Raw genomic sequence first — 14909 nt, forward strand, 5'->3', positions numbered from 1 at the left:
AAGCGTGCAAGGGATAAGTCCCTGCAGTCGCGCTATTCGTCTGTGTCCTCGGTGGCTCAGATGGATAGAGCATCTGCCATGTAAGCAGGAGATTCCGGGTTCGAGTCCCGGTCGGAGCACACGTTTTCAGCTGTCCACATCGAGGTATAACAACAACACCTGTCGGCAGCTGAAGTTGTCAGTCAGTCATCGTTTATTCCAGGGAAAAGCTACATGGTCATCAACAGTAACTGTTCTTTCGAGAACAAGTTACTGTCTTTGTATAAACAGCAGTATGGTTTAAGATTTGAGTGAAATTGTTTTCATGTAATTTCGATTGTTATCATTTTGTTTGTTGAGGCAATGGCTTTGAAGGACATGGGAGCTCTGCCATTGATATGCACCCACTGAAATTTTGGAAATTCCGTGCCCTTGGTGTCATTTACATACAGGATGAAAAGTAATGGTCCCTATATCGAACCTTGCAGTACACAATGTTTTACCTCTTTGAATGCTCAGGACACATTTTCCAATCTGTTACCCTTTCTATATTTTACCTCTATGCATTGTTGGCTATTTTCAGTAAATGTTTTGATAATATTGTTTACTCTGCATCTTATGCCATACTGGTTCAGTTTTTGTGACAGGATTCTGTGACATACACAATCAAAAGCTTTTGATAGGTCGAGGAATAAACTACAAATTTTTTTATGTTTTTCCAGTGCCCTGACAACATAAGCTGTGAAATCTGCCAGTGCTGTTTTTGTAGATTGTCCTTTTTTGAAACCATGCTGTGCGCTACAACGTCCTGGTCTGTATGAAACTTACTGTCTTATACTTTTTTGGCTATTTCTACATTTTTAGACAGTACAGATGTGATTGTAATAGGTCTGTAGTTGCTGTGATTCCCTCTGTCTCCCCCTTTATATATTGTAGTTTCTTTTTTTTTCTTTGGGCAATTTGAAAATATTTCTTCCTGTAGTATTTGATTTATAAGGAATGTGAGAGGCTTACTTGTGTGTTTAGAAATAGGTTAGTTATTTTAGAGGACTGCCACATGAAGTTACATAGATGCAAGAACTTGAATTGTAACATCATTGGATTACTGTATTGATGAGAATAAGTCAACGTAAGATAAATTGTTATCAATACTGATTAATTTATAGAGATATTACACTACTAACTAAAAGTATGCGCAATATGATGTAAACAAAAGCCCAATTTATCATTTGTGGAATTTACGCAAAGAAAAGCAATAATAATTATGATACAGCCAGCTCTAAGGACACAGAATTAATGTTAGAAAAGTAATTAACAGAAAAAACTGAGACATTGTCATCAACATACATTCCACGTAGTTTTTACATGAAAACTTTAATATTTTGACATGCTAATTGTATTTGAAACATTGTAATCATTTCAAAAGGAAAATTCTGTAACTACTTTTGTGAAAGCTCTGAAGTCTAATTGTAAATTAATTTAAACAATGCATAATGTAACTGTAATTGTTGGAATCTATACAAGCTGTAGCAGTGGTAGCCAAGTTGAGTTAGTATTGTTTCAGTTTTAGCGTCAGCCTTGTGAGAAATTTTATGGACATGATCCATGCCATTTTTATCTGTGCTGTGATGAAACAAACATATTTAAGAAGTATTATGAGTGTTTTTGTTATGTTATTCTTGACATAAATATCATGAATTGCATTCAAATGGACCCTGATGTTGTTTCAGATGGAGGAACTGCAACAAAACTGAGTTATGTGCCTCAAATTGTTGATAATCAGCAAGTTAAGTTACAGAAGATATGTTTGTCATATCCTAGTATATACTTATGATTTTACACTTCCATAAAAAATTAAAAATAACTTTAGATTGAAAAACTAGAATAATTTAACTGAGATTATTTGATTTGGAGGGATAAAAGAAGATAGAGTAGAATGTGTGGGTTCCTCCCACCAGCACCATTCCAATGTGAGGACCTCGGAAGCACAATCCAAGCCACCCACGTCCAAGTGGCATACTGATTTCTATAGCCTACAGGTGTTATTTCTTGGTTTTGCCTGATTTGGGAGCTACTGTCCATCAGCCTATCTGTGCTTTGTGCCCCATTTTGCTTCCACTGCATCACTCATTAATTATAGACTACCATTTTTGTAGTCAGTGTTTTTGTTCTGTTCTGTGTTGGATGTTTCCCATGGGTCAGATTCATCTGTCTGTCTGTTTCATATGCATGGTTTTATTTCTATGCATTCAGTATGAAGCTTATGTGATGTAATGTCACTGATTCTGTTCAGTTCATTTGTCTCAGTCCCCTATGGTTTCATAGATGTCATCATATGTGAAACTAGTTTGTCAGGACTGTGTGTGTAGTATGCAATGTAGAAGTATATGCCCATGTTCCCCACAGGATCGCACTGTCTATGGACTGAGATGCATTTGATGAGGGTGCATTTGATAGGGGGCCATGTTCTGTTAAAAAGTGCACAATGCCTTGACTGTGTCTGCTTGGTGCATTTTCAATATGTTGGGTGGGGTGGGGGGGGTGGGGGGGGGAGGGGAAGGAATAAAATAAACTCTACTGCCTTTAAGGTGGGTTGCCCACTCACACTGTTTTAGTTGACACTCATCCCTTAAATCTTTTCCCATGATTTCCATTATTTTATTTAGTCTGCTTGCTGATGGATTTTATGTCTGTTGGATATATTACAAGCACCAAGCTCAGTGCTTCCACTGACTTACTGTTAAAAGCCCCAGTAATTTCAACGGAATATTTCTTTGACCTCACCTAACAGTGGTTCCAATCATTGTAGGACAGACTCTGTGCACCCGTGTGCTTGCTGTGGAACATGCTGTTAGTTCAAACAATGCACAGTGATACATTCTTAATCTTGCAGTGAAAGTCTGTAAGTGAATGTTTCGATATGTGTAAATGTATGTAGAAGTTTTTCAGCTTTATCAATTGTTTGTTTTACGCATTGGTTCAATGTCATTTGATAGCCAATCTGTATGCCTAAGTACGTTTTTTTGTGAAACTTTGCACTGTGGAGTTTTATAATCGAGTTTCTGTATAGTATTCCTTTCAGTAATATATAGACTGTCTTGTCTTGAGCCACACTGAGCTTGTTTTTCAGGCAATTATTGATCTCTTGAGCTGCAGTATGTTTTCGGTATTCCTTGTCAAATTTTGGCTTTGAGGTATGTCACATTTTCAAACTTGTGGGATCAGTTATATTAAAACTGGCAGTTTGTCCCCTCGGAAAAATTCCTGTGGACACCCACGATAGATAAAGAGGTACCAAATGAAAAGTATTTGGCTGTTGTCACTGGCAACAACAGCAGAATCTTATCAAAAATCTCTCACAAAAATCAAATAAAATGTCGTATTATGTAAAGACTGTTAGTGGCCCCTAAATTAGTGTTTGGACACTTATGGATGAAACAGGGACAGAAATTCAGGGTAGTAGAGCAAAAGGAAATGTAAGAAATGAAGCAAGACTCCAGGGTCTGATACAGTTTGTGTCAGATTTTATAAGGAATTTGCAACTCAGTTAGCTCCCATATCAGCCATAATATGCCATAGATCCCTTGAACAAAAGTTATGCACAGTCACAGCAGAGGCAACAGCCATCTACAGGAAGTGTAGCAGAAGTGATCCATAAAACCAACATCCAATATCATTAACATCCATTTCTCATAGAATCTTAGAACATATTCTGAACACAAATATAATTAGGTATCTCAAAGAGAATGACCCCCCTCCATGCCAATCAGTATGGATTTAGAAAACATTAATCATACAAAACCCAACTATCATTTTTCTGAAAAGGTATCCTACAAGTGACAGATCAAGGAAATTAGGTGGATGTAGTGTTTATTGACTGCCAGAAAATATTTAGCTCATTACCACACCTGCATTAATTAACAGAAGTACATTTACGTGGCATGAATGGATTGAGAATTACTTGGTAGGGATAATGGAGTTTTTTGTCTTGGATGGAAGTCTTCAATCAAAATGGAAGTAACTTCAGGCATGCCCCAGGCAGGTTTGTTGGGAATTTTTAGGAGCAGTGTGCTTGGAAAAACAGTGATCGTTATAATTATATTAAAATTAATTCAATAAAATGGGCTTGATCACATGTATGTTTATGTTTCATTTGGTGATCAGTGTTGGTCTTTTACAAGACCATTTTTTATGCCTTGGAGACAGCATGAGCCAGTGGTATGGAGCAGGCCACTCTGAAGATGTGGAGAAGACTGCATTATACATTTAAAGGAAATTAGAAGCCTCAGCAACACTTTGAAATCTTATCCATACCTGACTGGATATTTTTGCAGCTTCTTTCACATAATACTTTTTTTTTATAGATAACTGCTTCTTCTGCAAAAAGTCTAATATTGTAGCATTACTTATATCATTAATGTCCACTATGAACAAAAATAATCTCAACAATCTTTATTAAAATTATTTCCATCTTAATCACATGCATGTATGTGCAGAGTGGCCTGCTCCATGCCACTGGCTCCTGCTGCTACCAAAATAATGATCTGATGACTATCTGACAACAGACTGATGCTGATCACCAAATGAAACATACAAAATACATATGATCAAGACTGTTTTATTGAAATAATTTTAATAAAGTTTGTTCGGTGTTGGGATTCTTATTCATGTTGTAAATTAATGACATGGCAGACAGTTTTAGTAGTACTGTAATCTGAGACTTTTTGCAGGTGAAGTAGTTACCTATAGGTAAGAAGTACCATGTGAAAAAAGCCACAAAAAATATCAAGCCAGGTGTCAATATGATTTCAAAGTGTTGTTGAGAGTGACGACTTGCTTTAAATGTACAGCAGTGTGAAACAAAACACAGTAAAAGAGTATCCTGTGACAACTACATTAATGAATCACAACTGGAATTGGTTAACTCATACAAATATCTGGGTGTAACAGTTTGTTGGAATGTGAAGTGGAATGATCACAAAGGTTCAGCTGTAAGTAAGGTGGTGACAGATGTCAGTTCATTGGCAGGATATTGGGAAAAGGCAGTCCATCTAGAAAGAAGACCACTTAGAAATCCATTGAGCATCCCACCTTAGAAAATTTTGCAAGTGTGTAGGACTCATATCAGACAGCCCCAAAAGCTGATATGTGACATATACAAAGAAGGGTGGCACAAATGGTGACAGGTTTGCTTGACTCACAGGAGAATGTCACATAAGTACTGAAAACTGAACTGACAGACACTTCGAGACAGATGTCAATCATCCCTGAAAAGCCTCCATACAAAATTTTTTGAACCAATATCAAATAAAAAATCAAGAAATATTATCCAGTCTCCTAAATGTTCCTGTAAAGACCATGATGAAAAGATTAGATGAATTATAGCATTTACTGGGGCATTTTAGCCACCATTTCCTTCATGCACTCCATACCCAACTGGGATGGGAAGAAACCCAAACATGTGGCATTATGCTAAGTATTCTGTGCCATGCACTTCACAGTGGTTTGTAAAGTGTGTCTATAGATGCTGATGTGAGTTTTAAGTAGTATGACATCAGGATGTACAAGCTTGCCAGAGTAGTTTCCAGATAGGCCATAGGTTCAGTCATAAAATTGATAATGCTTATCATTTTTCCTGATAGCAGTGTAGCCACAACCAGTATATTGTGTGTTACACCATACCACTTGGCTGTAATGGGCATACTTTGCAACAAATCTGGAATTAAATGGAATATTATTATACCAATTAGATGTACAGCAGGAACACACACACACACACACACACACACACACACACACACACACCACACACACACACACCACACCACACCACACACAGAGAGAGAGAGAGAGAGAGAGAGAGAGAGAGAGGGGGGGGGGCTTTCTGTAGATCTTGGTGTAAACGTATTTCCCACTGTCTCCATGTATCACTAACTAAATCAAACTACTGAAGCTAACAGTGCTTCTGTAAAGAGAAACACCTCTATATTTTTGCTTAGGTGTAATAATAAATAAGTATCACATCCAATGCACAGTAAATTTACTATCATTAAACAAGCTGCTGATGATCAAATTATACTACCAAAATCACCATTTATTCTATCAAATGGAAAATTAATTTGAGAAAGATCCAAAATTGAACAGAATTTCTGGCCAGTACTTACCTGTGCTCTAGTCTTCCACAGTGATAGTCAGCTAGCTGTGAGGGAATGTTAGTCATTGTATATAATTATGATATGAACACAGACAAGGTTCAAGAATTAGTACATGTTATTTGATTGCTGTTAACCACAGAACATCAGATTGGACATCTTTGAAGTTAAGTACTCAGTTGGTTTCTGTAATATAGTGTATTTTAACCATGTGCATATTTTGTGTTGTAGTGAGAGGAAACCGTCCACCCACCTATTATGCCACCCTTTCCTCGTCCAGCCAGGAACCACAAAATATTACAGGAGGGCACATCCACAACAAGTAGCAGCGAGTCTGCTCAACAAGTTTTGTTTGCTTTTCATGTGTTCTAGGTTGCTGCAGGGGAGCTGTTGTTACAGAAATTCTCTTTGCTAATTTGTTCTTGTTGTTGCATATATTACAGGAGGGGAGCTGCAGAACTAATCTGTTTCTCTTCTCAGAGGCTTTGTACATTGCTTCTCTATTTCTTTTTTCATACTTTGCAATAATTTGTTAGTGTTAGAATGGCTACCCCCGCCCTCTTCACTGTCTGCCCCTGCATCTCAGCCACATACTGTTCCTGCTCTGGAACTAAATCAGATTTTTCAGTTTCAGAAACAGCAAATCGCCACATGGTGATGCTTTGTTGCAGCCCTGTGCTCCACATAAAGAGTTAAAGGAATTAACAATAAAATCCAATAATAAGAAATCGCCACATTGCTGTCTACTGTACAGCAATTGCTTGCCACACAAGTTGGGTCAGCTGCCAAACCAACCAAACAACTGATTCAACAAGTGCCACCAAACAACATTCTCATCCAGTTCCAGGCCCACTGTCAAGTCCATCAAAGCCAAGGTACTTTGAAGTTTCATTATTTCCTGTCTGTCATGGGAACCCCTGGTTTTTGCTTAGTTCATCTCCCAACGCACGGTCCTGTGATGAAGTAGTAGGTGCATTAAATCAATATCACAAACAGCAGTTTCAGGTTGGAGCAGCCAGATTTCAATTCTTTCACCTACAGATAAAGCTGTAACAGACATACCGTCAGTGGTATACTAACTCACAGTGTCTTACTAGGAAGTGTAAATTCAAGTGTAGATGTGGCAACTTCCGTAGTGAGATGATGATCTGTGATGCAATCACATACAATGTCCCTGATAGCAGAATCAGAGAACAAATTCTCCATGAGTTGTTACGGATATTAGAACACCGGTACCATATCTGCCAATAAATTTGATGAGGTCCCACTACACGCAACAAGCGGCTACACGGGTAGCAGGGGTTGTGTGGCGTGGGCTGGGCGGTTTTTTAGGTTAGATGGCCTTGGGCAAGTACAGAAAGGGCAACAGCCTCAACGGGTGCGGGGCAAAGTCAGGACATGCGGGGACCAAGCAGCAATCGGTATTGTAATTGTCAACTGCCGAAGCTGCGTTGGTAAAGTACCGGAACTTTAAAGGTACAGACGGTGTTTAGAAAGGATAGATTGCATGCAACCGGTGGTGGAGTGTTCGTCGCTGTTAGTAGTAGTTTATCCTGTAGTGAAGTAGAAGTGGATAGTTCCTGTGAATTATTTTGGGTCGAGGTTACACTCAACAACCGAGCTAGGTTAATAATTGGCTCCTTTTACCGACCTCCCGACTCAGCAGCATTAGTGGCAGAACAACTGAGAGAAAATTTGGAATACATTTCACATAAATTTTCTCAGCATGTTATAGTCTTAGGTGGAGATTTCAATTTACAATATATAGACTGGGACGTTTAAGACGGGTGGTAGGGAGAGAGCATCGAGTGACATTATACTGAGTGCACTATCCGAAAATTACCTCGAGCAATTAAACAGAGAACCGACTCTGTATGTGCAGAACAGGGAATCAGTGATCATAAGGCCGTTGCAGCATCCCTGAATATGTAAGTTAATAGGAATATAAAAAAAGGGAGGAAGGTTTATCTGTTTAGCAAGAGTAATAGAAGGCAGATTTCAGACTACCTAACAGATCAAAACGAAAATTTCTGTTCCGACACTGACAATGTTGAGTGTCTATGGAAAAAGTTCAAGGCAATCGTAAAATGCGTTTTAGACAGGTACATGCCGAGTAAAACTGTGAGGGACGGGAAAAACCCACCGTGGTACAACAACAAAGTTAGGAAACTACAGCGCAAGCAAAGAGAGCTTCATTCCAAGTTTAAACGCAGCAAAAACCTCTCAGACAAACAGAAGCTAAACGATGTCAAAGTTAGCGTAAGGAGGGCTATGCGTGAAGCGTTCAGTGAATTCGAAAGTAAAATTCTATGTACCGACTTGACAGAAAATCCTAGGAAGTTCTGGTCTTACGTTAAATCAGTAAGTGGCTCGAAACAGCATATCCAGACACTCCGGAATGATGATGGCATTGAAACAGAGGATGACACACGTAAAGCTGAAATACTAAACACCTTTTTCCAAAGCTGTTTCACAGAGGAAGACCGCACTGCAGTTCCTTCTCTAAATCCTCGCACAAACGAAAAAATGGCTGACATCGAAATAAGTGTCCAAGGAATAGAAAAGCAACTGGAATCACTCAACAGAGGAAAGTCCACTGGACCTGACGGGATACCAATTCGATTCTACACAGAGTACGCGAAAGAACTTGCCCCCCTTCTAAAAGCCGTGTACCGCAAGTCTCTAGAGGAACGGAGGGTTCCAAATGATTGGAAAAGAGCACAGGTAGTCCCAGTCTTCAAGAAGCGTCGTCGAGCAGATGCGCAAAACTATAGATCAATATCTCTGACGTCGATCTGTTGTAGAATTTTAGAAAATGTTTTTTGCTCGAGTATCATGTCGTTTTTGGAAACCCAGAATCTACTATGTAGGAATCAACATGGATTCCGGAAACAGCGATCGTGTGAGACCCAACTCGCTTTATTTGTTCATGAGACCCAGAAAATATTAGATACAGGCTCCCAGGTAGATGCTATTTTTCTTGACTTCCGGAAGGCGTTCGATGCAGTTCCGCACTGTCGCCTGATAAACAAAGTAAGAGCCTACGGAATATCAGACCAGCTGTGTGGCTGGATTGAAGAGTTTTTAGCAAACAGAATGCAGCATGTTGTTATCAATGGAGAGACGTCTACAGACGTTAAAGTAACCTCTGGCGTGCCACAGGGGAGTGTTATGGGACCATTGCTTTTCACAATATATATAAATGACCTAGTAGATAGTGTCGGAAGTTCCATGCGGCTTTTCGCGGATGATGCTGTAGTATACAGAGAAGTTGCAGCATTAGAAAATTGTAGCGAAATGCAGGAAGATCTGCAGCAGATAGGCACTTGGTGCAGGAAGTGGCAACTGTCCCTTAACATAGACAAATGTAATGTATTGCGAATACATAGAAAGAAGGATCCTTTATTGTATGATTATATGATAGCGGAACAAACACTGGTAGCAGTTACTTCTGTAAAATATCTGGGAGTATGCGTGCGGAACGATTTGAAGTGGAATGATCATATAAAATTAATTGTTGGTAAGGCGGGTACCAGGTTGAGATTCATTGGCAGAGTCCTTAGAAAATGTAGTCCATCAACAAAGGAGGTGGCTTACAAAACACTCGTTCGACCTATACTTGAGTATTGCTCATCAGTGTGGGATCCGTACCAGATCGGGTTGACGGAGAGATAGAGAAGATCCAAAGAAGAGCGGCGCGTTTCGTCACAGGGTTATTTGGTAACCGTGATAGCATTACGGAGATGTTTAATAAACTCAAGTGGCAGACTCTGCAAGAGAGGCGCTCTGCATCGCGGTGTAGCTTGCTTGCCAGGTTTCGAGAGGGTGTGTTTCTGGATGAGGTATCGAATATATTGCTTCCCCCTACTTATACCTCCCGAGGAGATCACCAATGTAATATTAGAGAGATTAGAGCGCGCACGGAGGCTTTCAGACAGTCGTTCTTCGCGCGAACCATACGCGACTGGAACAGGAAATGGAGGTAATGACAGTGGCACGTAAAGTGCCCTCCGCCACACACCGTTGGGTGGCTTGCAGAGTATAAATGTAGATGTAGATGTAGATTTGTCGGGTTGAGTCGCCTCGTGCCTGTGACTGCTCCACACAGCTGCCACCACAACCACACATACAGATGTGCAGACAGCCTAATAAACTAGTAGTCAGGCCAGTAAACCTAGTGAAGTGTTGCCCCCATTGTTTCACTCGCCGTAAGCAGCAAGATTCCCTGTTGCACAATGCGACATGTTACTGGTGTGGAAAGAAAGCCCATGTCCAGGAAGTTTGCTTGCAATGGCAAAAGACGCCAATTCTGCCTGCTTTTGCAACAACAGGTCTCATGCACATTCTGTGAATGCAGTGTTTTCAAAACCGACTACAGGTTCTAGTAGTGATTCTAGTAAGGTTGTGCTCTCATCTCACCCCAGTGCAGTGCGACGTCATTCCAATATACGTTACAAATTGCTGGCCATCATGTTGACTTTCAATTGGACACAGGTGCTTCAGTAACTTTGCTTAATTGTGCCATGTATGAAAAGTTAGGCTCACTATACCTGTCGAAATCTAGCACGCACCCCACTGCTTACAACAGAAAGGAAATCCTAGTGCTTGGACAATGTATTTTGCCTGCCAATTACAAATTTCACACTAGGATAGTGAAATTTAGTGTGTTGCAATCAGCAGGCAGTGAAAATATTTTTGGCTTAGATTCGTTCGACTTGTTTGGCCGTAGCATCCAAGACGATGTACTTTCAGTAACTGCTAACAATCCAAAAGACAGTGCAGCTCATTTACATAAGGAATTTCCTGAACTCTTTTCTGATGAACTTGGAAAAGCTATAATTTTGTAAGGCACATTGCCCTGAAAAATAATGCACAGCCTATGTCTTTCCATTCTCAGCTGATTCCCATTGTTTATGAGATAAAGTAGCCAGTGAATTAACAGAATTGCAAGACAACGGTGTGATAGTTCCAATACAAGCTAGTCAGAAGGCATGTTCATTGGTTCTGATGCCCAAGCTTCTGGTCACATTCACATTTGTGTTGACTTCAAAACTACAGTCAATCCACAGACAATAATTGACACTTATCCATTACCTCACCCTGAGGAACTTGTGGACAAGCTTGGCACAGGCCATTACTTTTCTAACAGCTGACTGCCCAAGTGCCATTCTGTTTGAACTACCTTTATGATATTGTTGTCTCGTGTCATATGCCAGAGGAACACATTGCCAGTCTGCGTAGTCTTTTTCAAGTGTTGTCAGATGCAAGATTTAAGTCTCATCTCGAAAAGTGTGACTTTTTCAGATAGAACTACAGTACTTAGGCCATGTGTGCACCCTCTCCAGTCTCATTTGCTTGCAATCCATGACCTGTCTGTTTCTCGCAATGTATATGAACCGCATTCAGTGCTAGGCAAGATGACATATTACATCTGTTTCATTCCGAACGTTTCTCAGATCACAGCCCCATTGCATCACTTGCATCAGAAAAATGTGCCTTTTGTGTGGTTCAAAAAGTGTCATGATGTACTTCAGAAACTCAAAAATGTCTTCCTCAGTGACAGATGCTTAGTACACTTCTGCCAAACCAGTGACTTTGCAAGCAGATGCTTCCTCTTATGGAATTGCTGTTGCGCTTTCACAAAGAATTTGTGCATAAGACAGACAGACCTATTGCTTTTGCCTGGGACCTCTGCTGTTCCTGATCTATATAAATGACCTGGGTGACAATCTGAGCAGTTCTCTTAGGTTTTTCGCGGATGATGCTGTAATTTACCATCTAGTAAGGTAATCCGAAGACCAGTATCAGTTGCAAAGCGATTTAGAAAAGATTGCTGTATGGTGTGGCAGGTGGCAGTTGACGCTAAATAACGAAAAGTGTGAGGTGATCCACATGAGTTCCAAAAGAAATCTGTTGGAATTTGATTACTCGATAAATAGTACAATTCTCAAGGCTGTCAATTCAACTAAGTACCTGGGTGTTAAAATTACGAACAACTTCAGTTGGAAAGACCACATAGATAATATTGTGGGGAAGGCGAGCCAAAGGTTGCGTTTCATTGGCAGGACACTTAGAAGATGCAACAAGTCCACTAAAGAGACAGCTTACACTACACTCGTTTGTCCTCTGTTAGAATATTGCTGCACGGTGTAGGATCCTTACCAGGTGGGATTGACGGAGGACATCGAAAGGGTGCAAAAAAGGGCAGCTCATTTTGTATTATCACGTAATAGGGGAGAGAGTGTGGCAGATATGATATGCGAGTTGGGATGGAAGTCATTACAGCAAAGACATTTTTCATCGCGGCAAGATCTATTTACGAAATTTCAGTCACCAACTTTCTCTTCCGAATGCAAAAATATTTTGTTCAACCCAACCTACATAGGTAGGAATGATCATCAAAATAAAATAAGAGGAATCAGAGCTCGAACAGAAAGGTTCAGGTGTTCGTTTTTCCCGCACACTGTTCAGGAGTGGAATGGTAGAGAGATAGTATGATTGTGGTTCGATGACCCTCTGCCAAGCACTTAAATGTGAATTGCAGAGTAATCATGTAGATGTAGATGTAGAAAGTTGTTAACTCAAACTCAGAGCAATTATTCACAAATTGAAAAGAAAGCTCTCGCCATTGTGTATGGCTTGACAAAATTCCATCACGATCTGTTTGGTTGCAAGTTCTATTTAGTGCCAGATCACAAGCCTTTGCAGCTCTTGTTTCATCTGTCAAAGCCGGTTCCTACATGCACTGCTCAAAAAATTTCGATGTTGGGCCTTGCTTCTATCCCAGTATCAGTACAAAATTGTGTACAGACCCACAGCAAAGCATGGCAATGCTGATGCCCTTTGTTGCCTTCCGACCAGCCTGAATCTAATTTTGATTCCTCTGACACATCTTGTTGCCAGATCACTGCACAGGACTCTGAGTTGCTGCAACCTATTCCATTGAATTGCAGAAAAATTACGCAGGCCATCGAAGCAGACCTTAATCTGAAGATTTTGTTGCATTACATTCACATGTCTTGACCTAGATCATTTAACAGTATTCAGAACTCAATAGTGCACTGAGACTTTGCTCATCAGCATAACCTTTCAGTACATTTGTGATCTTATTATAATCATGGTGCTCATTCCCACAGTGTAGCAAAAGGATGTGTTACAACTGCTTCATCAAGGGCATTGGGGAATTGTTCACACTAAACAGTTAGCACGCTGGTACTTTACTTGGCAGAGCATGGACGCCCACATTGAATAGATGTCACGCATGCGCAGACAACCAATCAGCTCCACCAACTTGGCCTAAGACTCAATTGCCATGGCAATGAGTGCACACTGACTTTGTAGAACCATTTTGGAACACTCGTCTGCTCATAGTGGTCGACTCTTTTAGCAAGTTCTGATTGGTGGTGTCTATGATCTCTACCATGCCATGTAGCACCATTCAAATGTTCTCCTCAATTTTTTGCATTGAAGGATTGCCTGAAGTCATTGTTACAGAGAACAGATCTCAGTTCATGTCACATGACTTTGCTGTTAACCATAGAACTTCATATTGGACATCACTGAAGTTAAGTACTCAACTGGTTCCTATAATAAAGCGTATTTTAACCACATGTGCATTTTGTGCTCTAGTGAGAGGGAACTGGCCACCCACCTATAATACCACGCTCTCCTCATCCAGCCAGAAACCACAAAATTTTACAGGAGGGCAAAATGTACATTGATGGCAGTAGAATTGTTGTGCAGTGAAGTACAAATGTCAGTTCTCTAAATTTTCTCAGTAGTGTTTCTTGAAAAGAACACCGTCTCCCCTCCAGGGATCTCAGTTTAGTTAACGAAGCATCTCCATAATACTCAGATGTTGATCAGACCTAATGGTAACAAATCTAGCAGGAAGCCTCTGAATTGGTTTGATGTCTTCCTTTAATTTAAGCTGCTGGAAACCCCAAACACTCATCTAGTACTCAAGAATGGGTCACACTAGCTCACTACTTTATAGATGAGATATACTTTCCTAAAACTCTTCCAATAAGCCTAAGCTGATACTGTACCTACCTTATTACCTACATTATGTGCCCTTTCCATTTTATATCACTTTGTGGTATTATGCTTCAACATACACTGAGGCACCAAAGAAACTGGCATAGGCATGTGTATTCGAATACAGAGATATGTAAACAGGCAGAATACTGGGCCATGATTGGTGATGCCTATATAACACAACAATTCTCTGGTGCAGTTCTTAGATCAATTACTGCTCCAACAATGGCACGTTATCAAGATTTAAGAGAGTTTGTACATGGTGTTATATTCAGTGCACAAGTGACGGAACACAGCATCTCTGAGGTAACAATGAAGTGCGGATTTTTCCATATCACTATTTCAGGAGTGTACCGTGAATATCAGGAATCCGGTACAACATCAAATCTCAAACATTGCTGCGGCTGGAAAAAGATCATGCAAGAATGGGACCAACAATGACTGAAGAGAATCATTCAGTGTGACAGATGTGCAACCCTTCCGCAAATTGCTCTAGATTTCAATGCTGAGCCGTCAACAAGTCTCAGCGTGCAAACCATTCAATGCAACATCATCAGTGTGGGCTTTTTGAGATAAAGGCCCGCTTATGTATCCTTGATGACTGCATGACAAAGCTTTATGCTTGCCTGGGCCTGTCAACACTGATGTTGAACAGTTGTTTATGAATGGACACATGTTGCCTGGTCGGAAGTGTCCCCTTCCAAATTGTATCGAGTGGATGGACGTGTATGGGTATGGAGA

Source organism: Schistocerca nitens, chromosome 5, assembly GCF_023898315.1.
Source record: "Schistocerca nitens isolate TAMUIC-IGC-003100 chromosome 5, iqSchNite1.1, whole genome shotgun sequence".
Classification (NCBI taxonomy): Eukaryota; Metazoa; Arthropoda; class Insecta; order Orthoptera; family Acrididae; genus Schistocerca; species Schistocerca nitens.